At 43.6% G+C, this 19,705-nt stretch overlaps 2 long non-coding RNA genes and 1 other non-coding gene across 3 annotated transcripts in view; 2 read left to right on the top strand and 1 right to left on the bottom strand.

The window, feature by feature from the left end:
- Nucleotides 1–19,705, bottom strand: part of LOC114019152 — a 353,232-nt gene that overhangs the window by 218,340 nt on the left and 115,187 nt on the right. The gene's annotated exons all lie outside the window — the stretch shown is intronic.
- The window catches only part of LOC122463825, a 131,748-nt gene that overhangs the window by 36,654 nt on the left and 75,389 nt on the right, over nucleotides 1–19,705 (top strand). The window lies entirely within an intron of this gene.
- TRNAK-UUU lies at nucleotides 2,428–2,500 on the top strand. Its single transcript has one exon. It is a non-coding gene; the product is annotated as a tRNA-Lys (tRNA).

The following is a 19,705-nucleotide window of genomic DNA, read 5'->3' on the forward strand; positions in this document are numbered from 1 at the left end:
ACGGTAAACCTTGCTGTTAACATTATATACACAGCACATGTGCTTTCGTTCCAAGGTCGCATTTTGCCTCCCCCCAACACGTGGCTAGCCCCTCACCCCCCTGCCCCCCGGCTAACAGCAGGGAACACTTCTGTTCAGCCACAGGCAAACAGCCCAGCAGGAACGGGCACCTCTGTATGTCCCCTTAAGAAAAGCACCCTATTTCAACCAGGTGACCATGAATGATATCACTCTCCTGAGGATAACACAGAGAGATAAAGAATGGATGTTGTTTGAACGCCAGCAAACATACACTGCAATGCTTTGTTCTACAATGATTCCTGAGTACGTGCTACTGGCCTGGTGTGGTAAAGTGTCCTACCATGGAGGACGCAATAAGGCTGCCCTCCCCAGAAACCTTTTGCAAAGGCTTTGGGAGTACATCCAGGAGAGCCGCAAATGCCAGGGCAAATTAATCATTAAACATGCTTGCTTTTAAACCATGTATAGTATTTTAAAAGGTACACTCACCAGAGGTCCCTTCTCCGCCTGGCGGGTCTCGGAGGCAGCCTTGGGTGGATCCGGGGGGGACTGCCTCCAGGTCCAGGGTGAGAAATAGTTCCTGGCTGTTGGGAAAACTGGTTTCTCCGCTTGCTTGCTGTGAGCTATCTACAACCTCATCATCATCATCATCTTCCTCGTCCCCAAAACCTGCTTCTGTGTTGGCTCCATCTCCATTGAAGGAGTCAAACAACACGTCTGGGATAGTGGTGGCTGAACCCCCTAAAATGGCATGCAGCGCATCAGAGCATGGCATGTTTGGGGCTCTGACCTGGAGCGGCCATTTGCCTCTCTGGTTTTCTGGTAGGCTTGTCTCAGCTCCTTAAGTTTCACGCGGCATTGCTTCGGGTCCCTGTTATGGCCTCTGTCCTTCATGCCCTGGGAGATTTTGACAAATGTTTTGGCATTTCGAAAACTGGAACGGAGTTCTGATAGCACGGATTCCTCTCCCCATACAGCGATCAGATCCCGTACCTCCCGTTCGGTCCATGCTGGAGCTCTTTTGCGATTCTGGGACTCCATCATGGTCACCTCTGCTGATGAGCTCTGCCTGGTCACGTCTGCTGATGAGCTCTGGCCAGCATGGCAAGCTGCAGGTGACCATGCAAACAGGAAATTGAAATTCAAAAGTTTGGGGGCCTTTTCCTGTCTACGTGGCCAGTGCATCTGAGTTGAGAGTGCTGTCCAGAGCGGTCATAATAGAGCACTCTGGGATAGCTCCCGGAGGCCAATACCGTCTAATTGCGTCCACAGTACCCCAAATTCGACCCGGCAAGGCTGATTTAAGCACTAATCCACTTGTCAGAGGTGGATTAAGGAAATCAATTTTAAGATCCCTTTAAGTCGAAAAAAAGGGCTTCATCGTGCGGACGGGTGCAGGTTTACATCGATTTAACGCTGCTAAATTCAACCTAAACTCCTAGTGTAGACCAGGGCTAAGGCATGCACACAGATCTAAAAACACAATCAAGCTTTAAAATAGTCTGGCATTTCTGGTTTATATGAGTTCCCACTGGTGCAGTAGGCCAGGTCTCTTAGGACAGAATTCTCAATCTTTTCTTTTCTGAGTCCCCCCCCCCCCCCCCCCCCCCCGCACCTCCAACATGCTATAAAAACACCAGGGCCCAGCAGGGAGGAGGGGGCCCTCGAGGCTCCAGGCCGGGGGTGGCCTCAGGCATAGGCATAGTTTGACTTCTATTTTGTGGGGGCAGGGGCCGGCAGGGCACGGGCCAACTCCACACATCAGGGCCCAGGGAGTGAGTGCCACCTTCATCTCCGCCTCACCTCAACAATCCACACAGCCTATCTGGGTTGGGGGCAGGGGGGCAACCAAAAATTATAACTCAAAGGGGGAGGTGGCTCAGCTCAAAAAGTTTGAGAACAGCTCATGTTGCAGGGAGGGATAACTGGGGGCTCTGTGCTGGCAGGGGGTAGCTCAGGTTGCAGGGAGGAGGGTAGTTAGAGGTGGTAGGTAGGGAGCGTGAGGGCAGGGGCATAGCTCAGGGTGCAAGGAGGTGGTAGCTAGATGCTATGTGCGGGCAGGGGTGTAGCTCAGGGTGCAGGGAGGTGGTAGCTAGGGCAGTTTATGGGCAAGGGGGGTAGCTCAGGATGAAGGGAAGGGCTAGCTAGGGGCTGTGGTCCTGTGTGGTCGCTGCTCCCTGAGGGTTCTGCCAGCCCCCGAGATGGGTCCCCCCCACCGCCTGGCCAACTCTTACTGGCCGTGTGAACAATCAAAGGGGGCTGGGAGCAGAGAAGCAACTGCAACCCTGGGCACCACCAGCAGGAGAAGATGCGGGGGAATGCCACGGTTGCCTGCTCCATAGCATCAGCCAGAGCAGCAGCTGCCCCGCACTGCCCCACTCTAGCTTCCCACCTCCAACCTTGTGAGCCTGGATAGCTCAGTTGGTAGAGCATCAGACTTTTAATCTGAGGGTCCAGGATTCAATTCCCCGGTCAGGTGATGAACTGTTCCCCAAGATCTTAAAAGTCTATCTCTTTTTTTCCTTTCTGGGTTGGGGAGGCATAACTCAGTGGTTTGAGCATTGGCCTGCTAAACCCAGGGTTGTGAGCTCAATCCGGGAGGGGGCCATTTAGGGATCTGGGCCAAAAAAAATGTGGGGATTGGACTAGATGACCTCCTGCGGTCCCTTCCAACCCTGATATTCTATGATTCTATAAACCTAGCCAGGGAGCGGGCCTCGGGGGCAGGAGAAGGGGAGGAGGTGAGGGTTGTGTGGAGCCTGGCTCTGGGTAAAGCACTGCAGTTTGAAGGGGAAATGCACCCTGTCTCCCCAACTCCACCCCTGGACTCAGGGCTTCTGCCCCACGGAGAGCATCAGGACTCAGGGCTCCAGGATTCAGTGCCATGGAGCCCCATGGGGTGTGGGGGGCACCAGGGCTTCAGCCCTGCAGGGGAGCCAGGGCTCAGGGCTCCCAGCTTCAGCCCTGTGGGGTGGCACAGGGGCTCCATGGCCCCCCTAAAAGGGCTCACAGACCCCCAGTTGAGAACAGCTGTCTTGGGGTATGTCTACACTGCAATTAAACACTTGTGGCTGGCCCATGCCAGCTGACTTGGGCTTGCGGGGCTCAAGGGCTGCTTAACTGCAGTGTATATGTTGGGGCTCGAGCTGCAGCCCAAGTTCTGAGACCCTCCCACCTTGCAGAGTTCTAGAGCCCAGGCTCCAGCCCAAGCCCAAACATCTACTCCACAATTAAACAGCCCATGAGCCCCACAAGCCTGAGTCAGCTGGCATGGGCCAGCCACAAGTGTTTAATTGCAGTGTAGACATACCCTCATATTGGTACAAGGGCTATATTTTTCTTTTATTTCCCTGTGTGGCTGTACAAACCAAATCCAGGCTGCCATATTTTCAAGATGTTAGGTTTGATAAAGAGAGGTGGATCACTGGGCACTTTGCCACAGGACTACAATGAAAATTGTGCACCACAGGTTTAGAACAGCGGCATCACTTCGTCGGATCCATATCTGTTTTAGAACAGTTCAGCTGTGAAAAGAAGTGGAGTCAGGTGTGTGTTCTCCCTCCCTTGCGCATACTACAGAAATGCACCATTCACAGAGCTGTTTGGTGCTCCTAGCATGCTTGCAAGTCACCTTTCAGACACACCCAAAAGTGTTCCAAATGTTTACAGTTTTAATCTGCACCATGTGAGTCTACAACTAACAAACAATGTTTCAGTCAATGGATGGAGGCTGCAGGAGTAGCATGACAGCCAACACCTTGTCAATGCACCAGGAACTGAACTGATGATTTCCAAAACTAAAATGTGAGCTGTTATAGCCTGAGCTAAAGAATCAAGGCTTTCTTCTCGGTGCAATAACAGACTTAACATCCCCTATAGATTGGAACAGACAAGGACCTGAAATACACACTCATAGGTGGGTTATAATGGCACAAACAGTTCAAGGTAGGACAAAGGTAATGTTGTTGTTGTTTTAATACTATTTGAAAAAGCCCCAAATGTTACTGAATGAGCAATAATGATCTTGAAGGAATTAAGTTTTACAAAATTACGATTTACAGTTAACGTATCGTTAATTTCAGCCAAATGCACACTTTGTGCAAATATGAAATCCTTTCCTTCTAGGTAATTGGGTTCTGCTGAGCTTCAGAAAATACAAACAATGAAAACAAAAACATAATATCTATTGGTAATGTCATGCAAATTGGCAGATAGGCATTAAATCATAGCAGTATCTAAAAGTTTCCGCTAAGTGCGCCTACAGTTGTTGTTCTCCTTTGGGGCAAAATATCTCTGTGGTTAGTGCTTCTAGCTTTGACAGACGAGATCTAGAAAGAGGATGGGGAGAGGGGGAAGAGAGACACATTTAAGATTTTTGTTTCTACAGTACATTTATTTTGGTTGGAAACCAACAATGTACATGGCAAATTAAAGTGACAGCTGTGGCATTTCCAATTTCCCTGTATTTTCAGATTTTGTGATTGTGAATTCATTAGACTGCTCTTCAATTTCACATCCAAATTTATTTCTGCTATGCATCAATAGCTGATGTACATTTGCATATAGAAAAGGAGTACTTGTGGCACCTTAGAGACTAAGAAATTTATTTGAGCATAAGCTTTCGTGAGCTACAGCTCACTTCATCGGAAGCATGCAGTGGGAAATACAGTGGGGAGATTTTATATACCCAGAGAACATGAAACAGTGGGTGTTACCATACACACTGTAACAAGAGTGATCAGGTAAGGTGAGCTATTACCAGCGGGGGGGAAAGGGGGGAAACCTTTTGTAGTGATAATCAAGGTGGGCCATTTCCAGCAGTTGACAAGAACGTGTGAGGAATGGGGTGGGGGGTGGGGTGGGGAATAAACATGCAGAAATAGTTTTACTTTGTGTAATGACACATCCACTCCCAGTCTTTATTCAAGCCTCAGTTAATTGTATCCAGTTTGCAAATTAATTCCAATTCAACATTATAACAACTCTGCCTCATGGCACGCTGCTGGTGCTCAGAGATTTCAATGCTGTGACTGGCTATGATCAAACTGGGATGAAACTTTGATTTGGGTTTCCCAAATGACCTCACCACCCAGCTTTTGATATTTTGTGCTGCCAAGGGCTTGTTTGTTATGGGCTTCTGGTTTAGGCGCCTTAAAAACCACCAGTGGATCTCGATTCCAAACTGTAGATATGTCATGAAGGAAATGGACCACATGCTTGTCAGAAATGGCTCCACAGTGAAATCTCACCGGATCTTTGGCAGTGCAGAAGCACCAGCAAACTTAGACCACAGACTAGTTTTCACTCAGCTCTTGCTGGCTCTTCCAACTTCTCACAAGCCAGATGTTCACCAACAGTACAAAGTCCATCATCTTTCTGAGGATCCTGTTGTAGTCATGCAATACACACAGGGCATCAGGGATCAGATAGGTAACCCTGGTATCCTTTCGGATGACAGGGAGATCACCTGGAGTGGTATATGTAACACTATATCACATGTTGCCTCTGGAACAATTGGCTTCAAATGGTTGGGCAAGAAGCCTCGGCTTTCTGAAGAGGCCTTTGATACATGAGCAAAAAAGGCAGATGCATGCAAGCAGGGAGATGTCCAAGAATGTAAATGGCTGAAACGCATTTTCTGGGCCGTGGCAAAAACATGACTGTGAAATCTTACAGCTACATCAACTCCCTGGCTGATGAAGCAGAGGATAGGCTAAAGTACAACAATCTGCATCCTGCCTACAGAGCTATCACGTGCCTGGCTGGCAGCCATAAACAGCCTTCTAACATCCTCATTATGAAACCAGACGGCTCTCCCAGCTCATTGACAGATGAGGTCCTGGACAGATGGAAAACACATTATAAAGGCATGCTGAACCATAGACCTGCTGATGAATGTCTAGCGCTACGTGACCTGGCAAACTGCACAGCTGCAGATCCAGGGACAAACACTGATCCTCTGTCACTCTAAGTAGTATGAAAGGCCACTCAAAAGTTATGGAATGGATATACCACTGGACCTGATGGTATTCCACCCAAACTGTTCAAAGATGCCTTGGAATCAATGAGCATCGGCCTGCATCAGCTGTACTCAAAAGTGAGGTCATCAGGCAAAGAACCAGCAGAATGGAAAGATGGTATCATAGTGTCCCTGAACAAGGGCAAAGAATCTCTCATTAAGTATGGCAGTTTGTGATGCATGGCCAGAAAGGGTTAAACATCCTGAAAAATAAATAATCCTCAAAAGACATGTGGGGAGATAATGTTTGTGTTTTTGTGTGTGTATATATATATATAGAGAGAGAGAGAGTAGGGTCAACAATATAATCAACAGTCCCTGTCTATGTTCACCTTTTAGTTAATAAGAATTGGCTGCAGCATGTATTTGGGTAAGATCTGGAATATTCAGTAACATGGGAGGTAATGTGTCCGATCCTTTGGGATTGGTAGAACCTTTTCTTTTATATGATGAAATAAGATTTTCAGGAATTTTCATAATATTTGACTTAGGTACTTGGATGGAGGCCTAAGGCTGGATCACTGTGTTGTTTGGACTTCTGAGTGACCAGTAAGGTAATAAAGAAGCTATTTTATGCTTGGTAAATCTAAGTATTGTAATATCCACCAGCTTTTTGGGGATTGTATGCCCCTTTCTTTGCAGTTCACCCAAACTGAGTGACCTCGGCTGGCCCCCACTGGGACCCCGGTCACACCAGGGCAAAGAATCTCTCATTAAGTGTGGCAGCTACAGTAATATGATCTCATTGTATCCAGCCCTCGAAAGGTCTTTGCTCACATTCTGCTTGGTAGGCTGCAGCTGCTTCTTAACAGACTTTGTCACCTACAGCAATCAGGTTTCACTACAGGGCAGTCAACAATGTTTCTTACTCTCCAGCTTCTGGCAGGGCTGCACTGAGAATTTAATTACCAGTTTCATGTGGCATATATAGACATCGAAGCGGCTTCTGATTGAGTCAACAGGTCAGCACTTTGGCTCACACTTAAAGGAACTGGTATTCCAAATATTCTGCTAAATCTGGTGTGCGATCTTCAAACCAGTACCAGTGCGAGCGTGTGCACTGGTTCATGGCTTTTGCCGTGTTTCTACACAAACTCAGGTGTGCAGCAAAGATTCAGTCTTTCCCTGACATTGTTTTGTCAAGCTATTGACTGGATATTAAAATTTGCCAGTCCACATGTCGCAATCACAGTTGGTCAAGAAGTGTTTACCGACCAAGACTACACTGATGATGCTACCGTGCATTTGGAGAAGTTGGAGATTTTCAGTCCCACTGTCCAAGGTCTCCAAGATGCCAGGGTTGAACATCTTATGGCAGAAGACCAGGGTCCAAAACCTCAGAGCTGGGACACCAGAACCCCTGGTGCAGGTGGGGTCAAGTACCAGGGAGAGTGTGATGAGTTCATCTACCTAGGCTGCAAGCAGACTTTAAATGGTCACAGCAAACTGAACATTCTTTGATTAATAGTTTTTGCTGCCTCTGCATTAAGTTCATGTCTCACTTATGGACACAAACACATCTTTGCACTGAGATGAAGTTCAGGATTGATTAAACCTGTGAACTAGCTGTATTGCTAAACACGTCAGAAGCCGGGACCCTCTTACAGGCACATTTGGAGCAGCTAGAGGCATTCCATATGAGCTGTCCGCACCAAATCCTGACACAGAGTGGTTTGAGTTTGTGCAAAACGTCATCATCTCACAGAGATCTGGCCTTCCTTCTGTCGCTCACTATACTCAAAGCGGCCTTGCATGTTCTTCGGACGTAGCTAGGATGGACAAAACACTCCAGCATGCTGTGCTCTCAAACTCTCCATTGATGCATGAATGGGTGCGTGCCCCAATCTTGTCACTGCCTGCAGGGTCACCCCAGAGATTCATGGGTTTGCAGGGTTGAGCCAGATCTGGAAACTTCACTACATGATGTCTATTGCTACCCCATCAACTGTGGTCACTCTGGCTGGCACAATAGTCCTTCGTAGACCTTATGTGTTTCATAATGATCTCTTTCCCCCTCCTCTCTCATCTGTGTCTGTACACAGAAGTTGAGCCTTTTCCCCAGTGGTTGAGGGTACTATGCCCTGTTGTTTGTGTCCTATCTCAGGATTGCTTGCATGGAGTGGATTTCTTCATTCTACACCAATAGATGTATTCAGACATTTTCAGGCAAAAGAAATTCTCCAACCATAAATATCAGATCCAAAACTTGAGCCAAACCATACATTTAAAATGCCGTACCATATTGCAAGCACCTTTGTGTCTCAGAAATCCATCAAAAACAACATGCAGGCATTACAGAATTGTGTACTCTTAGAACATGACAGCAAAATCAAGCACTCTCTTCTTAAATAGTAATACTATTTCAATATTTTACTTTCTTCTCTCTCTTTGATATATTAAGTACTCGAATTAAACATTGGCCTACTTTATCAGTGCTTTTGTGAAAAATTTCACAAAGATGAAAATATGCATTGCAAACACTTGGCAACATGACAAAGCACTCACTGAACTATAAAGGGACATCAGCTCTCATTTACTAGCCAGTTGCCAAGTCTGTGGGAAGAAGGGGATAGGGGGAAGAGGCTGAATTGTATTTGCTATTCAAACTTAATTAGAACCACAAATTTATATTTCAAACAATAGTGAGGTAAAGATGAAAAGTAAAAAAACCAAACAAACAGAAAACTGAACTGAAGGATTTTTAAAGTTGGTAACTGATTTTTTCTTAGAAGTAAATGCCCTTTTATCAAGCTGTAAATAGCTCCTTTGAGTAGAAGTATGCACAATTCAATTTTTAAAGTAGGAAAGACAGTTTTGTCATATTGGTGTCTTGTTTGTAGCTTTAATGCTCAGTTCTGCCATGGACAAACATGGCATTGTGAGGTTCCTCCCATAAAAAGCTCAGACACTATGGTGATGGAACAAGAGAGTGAGTTTGCAGTCATGACTTCAACAGCACTACTCACAGGGTGTAGTTAACCACATATATGTATTTGTAGGAATGGAGCCTAAGACGACAAGCAAATTATCAGGGATGGAAAAGGATACAATCAAAATAGATACTATGTTTATGTATAGCATATTTGTTTACATATGTTATGCATATTGTGGGTTTTTAAAAAAATAGATAAATAAATGCACAGCAACTATTCCTGAATGCCCCAAGCTTTAACCATTCCTGTACGTATCACAAAAAGAGGGGGTCTTGAGGAGGGATTAGAAGAAAAGTGTAGTGGCTCTTCAGATCAGTTCATGACGGGTGTTTCACGTGTAATGGGAAGCCTGGAAGAAGACAAACATGATTGTGGGGAAAAAAGATGGTCAAGGGTTGTAATATCATTGGTAGAACAAAGGGGTTTGATGGTGGAGTAAGAGACACCACTGGTTAAACAGGGAGGGGGTGGGGGAAACCTGTGAAGGGTCTTGAAAGCAAAGAGAAGTTTGAACGTGATACAGTGAATAAGGGGGAGCCAATAGAGAGATTTGAGGCTGGAAGTGAAATGCTTAGAACAATAAAAAAGGAAGATCTTAGTATTGCATTTTGAATGGAGTGGACGGGTGCAATGTGAGTTTAAGGGAGGTTAGAGAGAAAGAAGTGGTATGCACCAAGATGGAAGATTTATCACCTTTTTTGACATACCACTGTAAATATCTTACAGAAAGCTATAAAACTACTCTACTTGTTGCACCCTGAAGTTTCATGATAGAGGAAAAGCCATCTAGTTAATCCGAAAGATCTGAGAGGTCAGGGCTGAGGGCTTCCCCAGAAGACCTCAGAGAAAATTGGTTGCATGATGCAAAACTTCCCTCTCCTGAATACTTCAAAAAGATAGGGAATGGTAGTGCTCAGTGCCTATCTGAGGGTAAATCTACACTACAGCTAGGAGAGTACTTCCCAGCTCAGGCAGACACACGTTCTAGCTCTGCTCGAGCTAGGGCACTAACAATAGCAGTATAGCTGGGAGTAGCATGGGCTACAGCTCCGACTAGCCCTCTGAATACAAACCCACCCGGACTTTTGGGGACGTACTCAGATGGCTAGCCCAAGCTGCTGCCTGCGTTACACCTGGCTACACTGAGAAGTATTTTTAGCATGCTAGCTCAAGCAAAGCTAGTGCATATCTGTGTACCTGAGTTGAGAAACATGTTCCCAGCTGCAGGTTAGTTGTAACCTGAGAAAGGTCTGCTGAGTTCCCAGCTACTATAGCTCATGGGGAGTGGTAGATAATACAGGGCTAATGTAGTGCCCATCTTTAAAAAAGGGAAGAAGGAGGATCCTGGGAACTGCAGGCCAGTCAGTCTCACCTCAGTCCCTGGAAAAATCATGGAGCAGGTCCTCAAGGAATCAATTCTGAAGCACTTAGAGGAGAGGAAAGTGATCAGGAACAGTCAGCATGGATTCACCAAGGGCAAGTCTAATTGCCTTCTATGATGAGATAACTGGCTCTGTGGATGAGGGGAAAGCAGTGGACGTGTTGTTCCTTGACTTTAGCAAAGCTTTTGCCACGGTCTCCCACAGTATTCTTGCCAGCAAGTTAAAGAAGTATGGGCTGGATGAATGGACTATAAGGTGGATAGAAAGTTGGCTAGATTGTCGGGCTCAACGGGTAGTGATCAATGGCTCCATGTCTAGTTGGCAGCTGGTATCAAGCGGAGTGCCTCAAGGGTCGGTCCTCGGGCCGGTTTTGTTCAATATTTTCATAAATGATCTGGAGGATTGTGTGGATTGCACCCTCAGCAAGTTTGCAGATGACACTAAACTGGGAGGAGAGGTAGATACGCTGGAAGGTAGGGATAGGATACAGAGGGCCCTAGACAGATTGGAGGATTGGGCCAAAAGAAACCTGATGAGGTTGAACAAGGACAAGTGCGGAGTCCTGCACTTAGGACAGAAGAATCCCATGCACCGCTACAGACTAGGGACTGAATGGCTAGGCAGCAGTTCGGCAGAAAAGGACCTAGGGGTTACAATGGATGAGAAGCTGGATATGAGTCAACAGTGTGCCCTTGTTGCCAAGAAGGCCAATGGCATTTTGGGATGTATATGTAGAGGCATTGCCAGCAGATGAGGGACGTGATCGTTCCCCTCTATTCGACATTGGTGAGGCCTCATCTGGAGTACTGTGTCCAGTTTTGGGCCCCACTCTACAAGAAGGATGTGGAAAAATTGGAAAGAGTCCAGTGGAGGGCAACAAAAATGATTAGGGGACTGGAACACATGACTTATGAGGAGAGGCTGAGGGAACTGGGATTGTTTAGTCTGCGGAAGAGAAGAATGAGGGGGGATTTGATAGCTGCTTTCAACTACCTGAAAGGGGGTTCCAAAAAGGATGGATCGAGACTGTTCTCAGTGGTAGCTGATGAAAGAACAAGGAGTAATGGTCTCAAGTTGCAGTGGGGGAGGTTTAGGTTGGATATTAGGAAAAACTTTTTCACTAGGAGGGTGGTGAAACACTGGAATACGTTACCTAGGGAGGTGGTGGAATCTCCTTCCTTAGATATTTTTAAGGTCAGGCTTGACAAAGCCCTGGCTGGGATGATTTAGTTGGGGATTGGTCCTGCTTTGAGCAGGGGGTTGGACTAGATGACCTCCTGAGGTCCCTTCCAACCCTGATATTCTATGATTCTATGAACACAGTACCCAGTGCCAGCCACCTAAGCTACCTGGTGAAAAGGAGCACGCTCTTCTCACAGGCGGCAGTACCTAACTCTGCCTCCTTGTATATGTATATATGTATATGTATAAGTAGCAGTACACCCAGAGATATATACACACACCCCTAAAGAATTTGCTAGCTCAAAATATGGAAGGAGAAGGGACTGCTGCCTAACATTACAGATTTTATGATCATGATACCAGAACAAACAAAAAAGAGCATTCTACAAACTTCATATCAATGTCTGACTCTGCAACATAGGGCTTATTGGGGAAAACCAGAGCAAGATGGGAAACTGATCTGGGGACAGAATATCTTCTACAGGTATGAGATAATGCACAAACATGAAACAAACATTAATTTTTAATTTTCTGCACAGAAAATATCTTGTGCCAAAAATAGTACACTAAGTAAATCAAAGGAACTCAATATACTGATTCAGGCAACTTCCGGCACACGACATGGGCATGTAAGATAATACTGGATTCAGAAAATTATTGCTTCGAAGATCTGATGGATATAAATGATTTGACAGAAGCCTCTCTATTAAAAAAAAATAAAAAATCAGAGATAACAGACACTTTTCAAAAGAAATGTATGGCTAAGCAAGGGGTGAACAGATTCAACAGGTTAGAAGAAGAAAAACTTTTTAATATTAATTTTACTTTTTTAAAATATTAAGTTTTCTTTATCAATACCAAGTAGATTACAGGTGGAGGAGGGTGGATGGGTTTCTTCCTCTAAGCAGAGGAGGAGGTAAAAGGAAGTTTGGGGGAGATTCAGGGGGTTAGAAACTGGACATTAAGTGGAGTGGGCAGATTGGGAGTGAGCAGGCCACAGAGCAGCATTGCTTTCATGACTCTCTCCCTGTGAAGATTAGAGTACTATGATAAGGAGGAGCAAGCTACAGATACAGTAGAAACCGTAAGAAGCCCAAGAAAAATGAAAAAGTAACTAAAAGACAAAGAAATGCAGGTGTTCACCCATTTAAAGAAATATTTAAACACAGAATAAATTTGCAAGCTCACCTTCAAGTGAATGCATTACAGTCCCAGATCTGTTAGTTTCTCTAGTTCCCTATTTATCCCCTCTCTTGCCTGTTTGGTGTACATCTCTGTCATGCTGGCACTACTACTGGACGGTGGTGTGAGAGACTCCCAAGTTTAAGGCTGACCTTTCATCTTTTGTTCTTCTGTGAATGTCTTGAATTTCCACTAATAAATTTATATGGCCCTTAGTGGGAGTCCCTTTTTGTTTCACACAACATACACAAAAGGATCACAAAGCCATTCTCTTTACCCTGAACTAGAAGACACTCCCACAAGAAGAGTTTCAGTTGGAGAATCAGGAGAGTTTTCTTATACAGCGACAAACAAAGTTTTACATTGAAGGAAAAGGGTAACATTATTTAAAAGCTTTGTGCCCAGCCATCTTGCAATAGTTCTGTACCACTCCGGTGGCAAAAAGCTGTCAGATTGCTGACTTAACCAGCCAATGGAGACTTCCCCTCTATACAGGGATCCTTAGGATTTCCTCTCTACAGAGGAATCCCCCTGCGGACGTACTCAGATGGCTAGCCCAAGCTGCTGCCTCCGCTACACCTGACAACTGCAGCTCTTACCCTTCTCCCCTCTCACTCTGGCACTTCTCTGGCTGCCAGAACAACCTCAGGGGCTGCAGGCAGTCAATGTAGGTTAGAACAACCTTGAGGCACCAGGGAACCAAACTGGCGCTGAACGAGTGCTGAGTCAACTAGAGGATTAGGAGGGCACAAACATCACCTTTGTATCTCCCTCTGTCCCCCTGAGCTGTCCTGACAGCTCCTCTGCTGCAGCTGAGGACGTGGCCCTTTGATGCTAGGTTAATCTTCTCCTAACAGTACAAATGGAATTATTAGTTATTATATGCATTTATGTGCCACTGAGACATCTCATTTCATAGAAAGCTTGACCTTGAGATTTTCAGCCAATAGAGCCATCTGGGCTGTTGAAAAACCTTGCAATTTTTATATTTAGAGAGGGTCTATAGTGCTTTTATAAATTAGCCCAGTAGCAGCTAGATGGCATATTTTTAAAAACAGCAAAATAGGTCAAATATGAATATGGAAACAAAATGCTCTCTGGTGAATAAAAAAACACCCTATAATACTATTCATTATCAGGCCTTAGTCCTATTTACACATCCTTTCTATCACTTTGTGCTCTAGACTCCCACACAAGTGTAAATGTAGGGTAAAGGCCATTAAATATGCATTGTAGCAATACATTACAAATATTACAAAAATGTACATGTAAAGAACTTTGTGTGACAATTCATGGTTACTGACTGACAGTGCATTTATTGGCCTCAGAATGTCTTGTGTGCTGTCTGAGGTATGGTTTGCTGGAAAGTGACCCACTGATCGGAGTATTGAGACATATGGAACCAGTGATTCTACAAATCATGCTGACTTTCTCCAGTACCTCTTCACTATCTTTACTACAGACTAGTCAAAACAACCACCATTCATCTGGACTCTCAGCCCTAACTTTGAGGGTTCAGACAAAATGATCTAAACCACTCCCGTTCTGTTTTTAAAACCAAAACTCCATGTGGTAAGATAGCTGAAGAAGCCAAAATCATTTCTGATTTTTGCCAATTTCGAGTACTTAAACAATGGTATTTGGTCATTCAGTTCCTTTAGACTGATTTGAAAATCCCATTCTAAATACATTTGCAAAGGGGGTAATTGTATAACAATTAAATAATAAAATCCCCACAGTAATGCTACTTCAGTTGAACAGTCAGGGTATAAGCTATATCTTTGCAACAAAAGAAAACAAAAATTGAAAAAAAAACACCTCTATTGGTTTGATGTTATCTTTCAAAAGTACTGCAGCTAAAGGCTGCCATAAATATGCCAGGGTATTTAACAAGACTGAAACTACTAAATAAGGCTTTTGATAGGACCATGATGTATTTTTCCCTTAAGTAATTCAATCCAATGTGTATTTAATGCAAGACAAGTGTTGCCTATAGCTGTAATAAATATAAAAGGATAAAAAAAAAAGTGCATTCATTTGGAGAAGCTAACTGTTACTGCCTGTGCTTCAGAAATGACCCTTCTTTAACTTCTGGGGAAAGAAAAATTAATTGGAGTGAAGACAGTCACTGACTGTGCTTTTACCAAAAGGAAAATGTAATTTCATTAAATTTAAATAGAACTAGGTACCCACTCCACCTTTCTGTAAGCTCAAACGGAACAATTTGTGAAGTGAGCGTGTTCGGCATTGTATAAGACACAAATAAAAATGACCCTGCCTCAGGGTTCTTGCAATCTAAGGGCCAAATCATACAAACACACATTAAGGGGCTTAAAAGAGCTGCCTAAATTGAGAAGTCCCATTATGCAGTAAATGTATTCTTGTTAATAAGCATTTGCAAGCCATTCCCTAAAATACAGAAAAAGATAAGACTACTATCTTTGTGGATAAATTGGAGAGAGTCCAGCGAAGGGCAACAAAAATGATTAGGGGTCTGGAACACATGACTTATGAGGAGAGGCTGAGGGAACTGGGATTGTTTAGTCTGCAGAAGAGAAGAATGAGGGGGGATTTGATAGCTGCTTTCAACTACCTGAGAGGTGGTTCCAGAGAGGATGGTTCTAGACTATTCTCAGTGGTAGAAGAGGACAGGACAAGGAGTAATGGTCTCAAGTTGCAGTGGGGGAGGTTTAGGTTGGATATTAGGAAAAACTTTTTCACTAGGAGGGTGGTGAAACACTGGAATGCGTTACCTAGGGAGGTGGTAGAATCTCCTTCCTTGGAAGTTTTTAAGGTCAGGCTTGACAAAGCCCTGGCTGGGATGATTTAATTGGGGATTGGTCCTGCTTTGAGCAGGGGGTTGGACTAGATGACCTCCTGAGGTCCCTTCCAACCCTGATATTCTATGATTCTATGATACTATGAGACCCAGGAGGGTTATTAACTTTGAATTTTAAATATTTGGATTTAAAAAAAAAATTCTCCCAGTCTTCCACACAGCTCTATAATTGGCTTCCTTTTCTGTACCTTATTTTTGGGTGATCTCATCCACTGCCACAGTTTCCACTACAACCTCTACACTGGTGGCTCACAAATCTCCCTACCTCCATCCTCTGCATTTTTTAATGTCTTTCCAACATACCACTCTGGATGGCCAGCTGCCAGCTCAACCTCAACAGGGCAAAACTAATCTCAGTATGTCCAGTCTCCCCTCTTCTCCTTCTCACCAATGCTGGTGAAGTCACCACCATCTTCACCTGCTCTCAGGCTGCAATTTTCAGTACCACATTTTATTCTTTTCTTTCCTTCTCCCCAGACATCAAGGCTATCACCAAATATCCCTCCATTGGCAACATTCTGAGAATCCAACTAGCCATTAGTGTCTTGTAATCTCTTTTTCTCTGGCCCACCTGTTCCCCCTATCACTACACTTCAATCCACTCAACACATAGCAGGTAAAATTATATATGAATATTTTTGCCAAAACACAGACTTCATTCCCTTCTGTGAATTGTTCCACTGACTTCCCCTTGCCCAGTGCACTGAGTGTAAACTTATGCTTGATTTCAAGGCAATGAACAACACTGCCCAAGGCTAACTCTTGGATCTTGTCTCTAATTGGGACCTCAGGTTTTGTAGCACACATTTTAACAATTTTTTCAACTGTCTCTCACTGAAATATCCATATATTCTAATGCATTTCATCAGGACTTGAAACTGCATCTGTTTTCTCTCCAAAAGTCCTCATTAATATATACCAATATATTCATTTTGTCTATCTTAACTCCATAAAATTTATATATAAACATTTTAGAATTGTAGTCTAGGTTGAGAATTATCATATAATAATCCATAAGGTTCTAGGCATTAATTATTACACCATAATTATACATATAATTTCTTATGGGTTCATTTTTTGTATCTAAAAGGACAGAAAGAAAGCATGCTTCAAAAGTAACTCTAATAATTAAAGGCCTTAGCTAGCCTGAAGTATACCTTTCAAGCCAGTCAAACTGGAAGTCCAGTGATATTGTCTGCACAGTTATTCTAGTTGTTTACAGTTGTTTGTTTTGGGGCTCTCCAGGACAATCAAAACCTTTACACACTGAGGTTTCACATAGAAGCTAAGTAACACGCGTATGCAAATGGGGAAAAGGAGGTTTAGGAGAATGCGTGTGAACTAAGCTCCTGTGCTCTATGACTGCCTTTCCTGGAACTGTTTCATAGCAGTTCCCAAACCTGTGTCTGGAATCCCCTTAGGTGGATTCAAGTCCTGGACAGTCTACAGGCCATGTACAAACATTTTATATAGTTGCTGGGTTTTGGGAAAGGAATGTGATGCAAGAAAATCTCCCCCATAACTATTCCAGGGGGAAGGAATACAAGTGAAGTCTCCTCGCAGCCCTGGTAGCCTTTTCTTTTTTAAAAAGATAGAAACAGGAACAATCTTAAACCTGATGGACACTCTTGTCCTTCATGCTGAGCCCTGAAATGGCTACCAAACAAGGAAGAGCCTATCTCTGGACTATATGGCTCTTTACATATGCTTGTCCAACTGACTGATAGCTAACATGCTTTCCATGACTCCAAATTTTAGAGAATGCATCCAGCAATAATCCCTTTTAACCAGGCAGGACTGAATCGGTGATTCTGCTCCGCGAAGGTGTTGTCATAGGCAGCCACATAATATTCAAGATATCCATCTCTTCACGATTACAGGGTATTGTTGTTTTTCCTCCTTTTCCAGTACTCTCTTGTGTCCTGTCACTACAGATAGTGACCAACAGTTATTTTTAAGTAATCCTTCCAAATTATGCAACTATGTAGACAGAAGCACCCATACAGCCTGTTTGGGCTAGCAGCCATCAAGGCTATTTGTCTCCTGGATGTAGCCCTTAAAGTCATGAAATCTTCAGTAGGTACTGCTCAAAGATACACGATTAAAGCCGCTCTTTTGATTACTATTACTACAAATATAAATACATGCAATTTCACCCTATGACATTTCCCCCCTGCCCCACTCTTAACAAAGGGATTCTGCTATGTGAATTAACAGTACACACCATTACATTGTAGTCCATAAAATTCACCATTCGGTAACAAATGTCCAGCTATCTTTAGACTGTAAACAATAAAGTATGGTAATACATGATCAAATATACACACACACACACCATGGTTCTCCTACATCATCTTCCATCTCCATGCTTTACAAATATTAATGAATTAATCCTCACAATATTCCCATGAGATGAAAAAAGGCAGGTTTTGGTATCTTCTCACCCACACTTTATGCTGCTTATTTCTGAAGTAGGACAGTGTTTTAGTATTGAACAATTTAGGACAGGAAGGAAAAAAATATATCCAATTGAAACAGAACTGAACTTCACGAGGATATAAAGTGGGAAGATTATAATTACCCAATTTCAGTTTGCTGAGCACAATGGAGTTAATAGCCTTGTTTTTATGAAAAGCACACTTGGGGCCTTTACTCACCGAGATCAGGGCCATAGTTTTACCGCATATTCAAAAGGAGCACCTCCAGCAGCACAGCACCACCATCACCATACTAAGACACTGATCAAATCAACACAGTGAAAAGTGTGTCACCTATTTGTGGTGTAAACTATGTTCAAATAAGAAGCTATCACTTTAAATTATAAGGGTTTTCCTGTTCCTGCTTGTAGGCTAGGGGGCTCTGGGGGAATCCGTGGGATCTGGCTGCTCTTGATCAGTCTACAAATAGCCAGTTTAGTTTTTGGTAGGTTGAGTTGTGCCTCTCTGCTTTAGTCTCTCTGTGTTTGGATTTTTGTGTCAGGGTTCTGAATTCTGAGCCATAAAGCAGTGTTACACGACAACCTTCCAGAAAGAATGTTTTATGTTTTTATCTAACTTCTCTGTATGTATATACCCTGAATGTAACATTATTGCATCACAAACATCACTTCCTCCAGCATTTAAGTGTTCCTTAGAGCTCTTCCATTCAATCACTGGCCCAGCCCAAGTCTGTTTAACTTGTGAGATCTGGCAGGAATCACAGAACACAGGTGACATGATGGAGGCAGATAGCCATAAACCCTGAAAAATTATCCGCCCCTTGTGATTCTACCAAAGATCTGTTACAGGTAGTTAATTCCTCTTTCATAACTCCACTGCTGGGGCCCTTTTGAACTAAATATATTAGCAGCATATGGTCTTATGTTATTGCCCTTTTATCAGCTAGGAGGTGGGCCAAGACTATCTGAATTTTAATTTCACGGGCATTTCTTGAAGATTTTTTACACCTCCCCTCCCTGTATGGAGTTCTGTTCTGTTTTGTTTTAATAAAGCATATTCCAGTTTTGACAGGATTTTGAAACCAGTTCCCAGAGGTCAGAGACTGGAGCTATGGACCACAGGAAACTATGTTTCACACACAAGACATACAGATTGCTGTAGATGGATGAGGGCTTAGTTTGTTTGATTCGCATTTATACTACTAAGGTTTATTAGCCCTGCAGTGCCCTGTATCAGATTAACCAGAAATGGCCATGGCTAATATTTTGGGGATTCTTTAAGTCCAGCCAGTGGCAGACGTTTCTTTCTCAGTTTGTTTTACTATTCCCAATGTAGCATATAAAAAAGTGAAGAAGAATTAAAGACTAGACCATCTGGAAAGCACCTGTTACAATTTGTGTGGTGCCATTTGCGCTAATATACTTTCAAACCAACAGCAACACCAAAAAACATATTCTGAAACTTTATTGCCTCTGAGTAGTGAAGGTAGTTGCACAGAAATTCTCAAAACAATGTGGGATACCTAGACAAAAACTATGCTTTATTCAGAAGGTGTCTAGAAGTTTAGGAACATCTTTCTTTGCTCTCCTTAAGTTACCTAGATTCCATATAGACCCACCCCTCCCCCCGAATTTTTTTTTAAATTAAAACCCTTCTACAAAGCACAAGCCTGCAAATTAAAAAACAAAACAACACACCACAGCAAATTG

Source organism: Chelonia mydas, chromosome 1 (assembly GCF_015237465.2).
Source record: "Chelonia mydas isolate rCheMyd1 chromosome 1, rCheMyd1.pri.v2, whole genome shotgun sequence".
In the NCBI taxonomy this organism is placed as follows: domain Eukaryota; kingdom Metazoa; phylum Chordata; order Testudines; family Cheloniidae; genus Chelonia; species Chelonia mydas.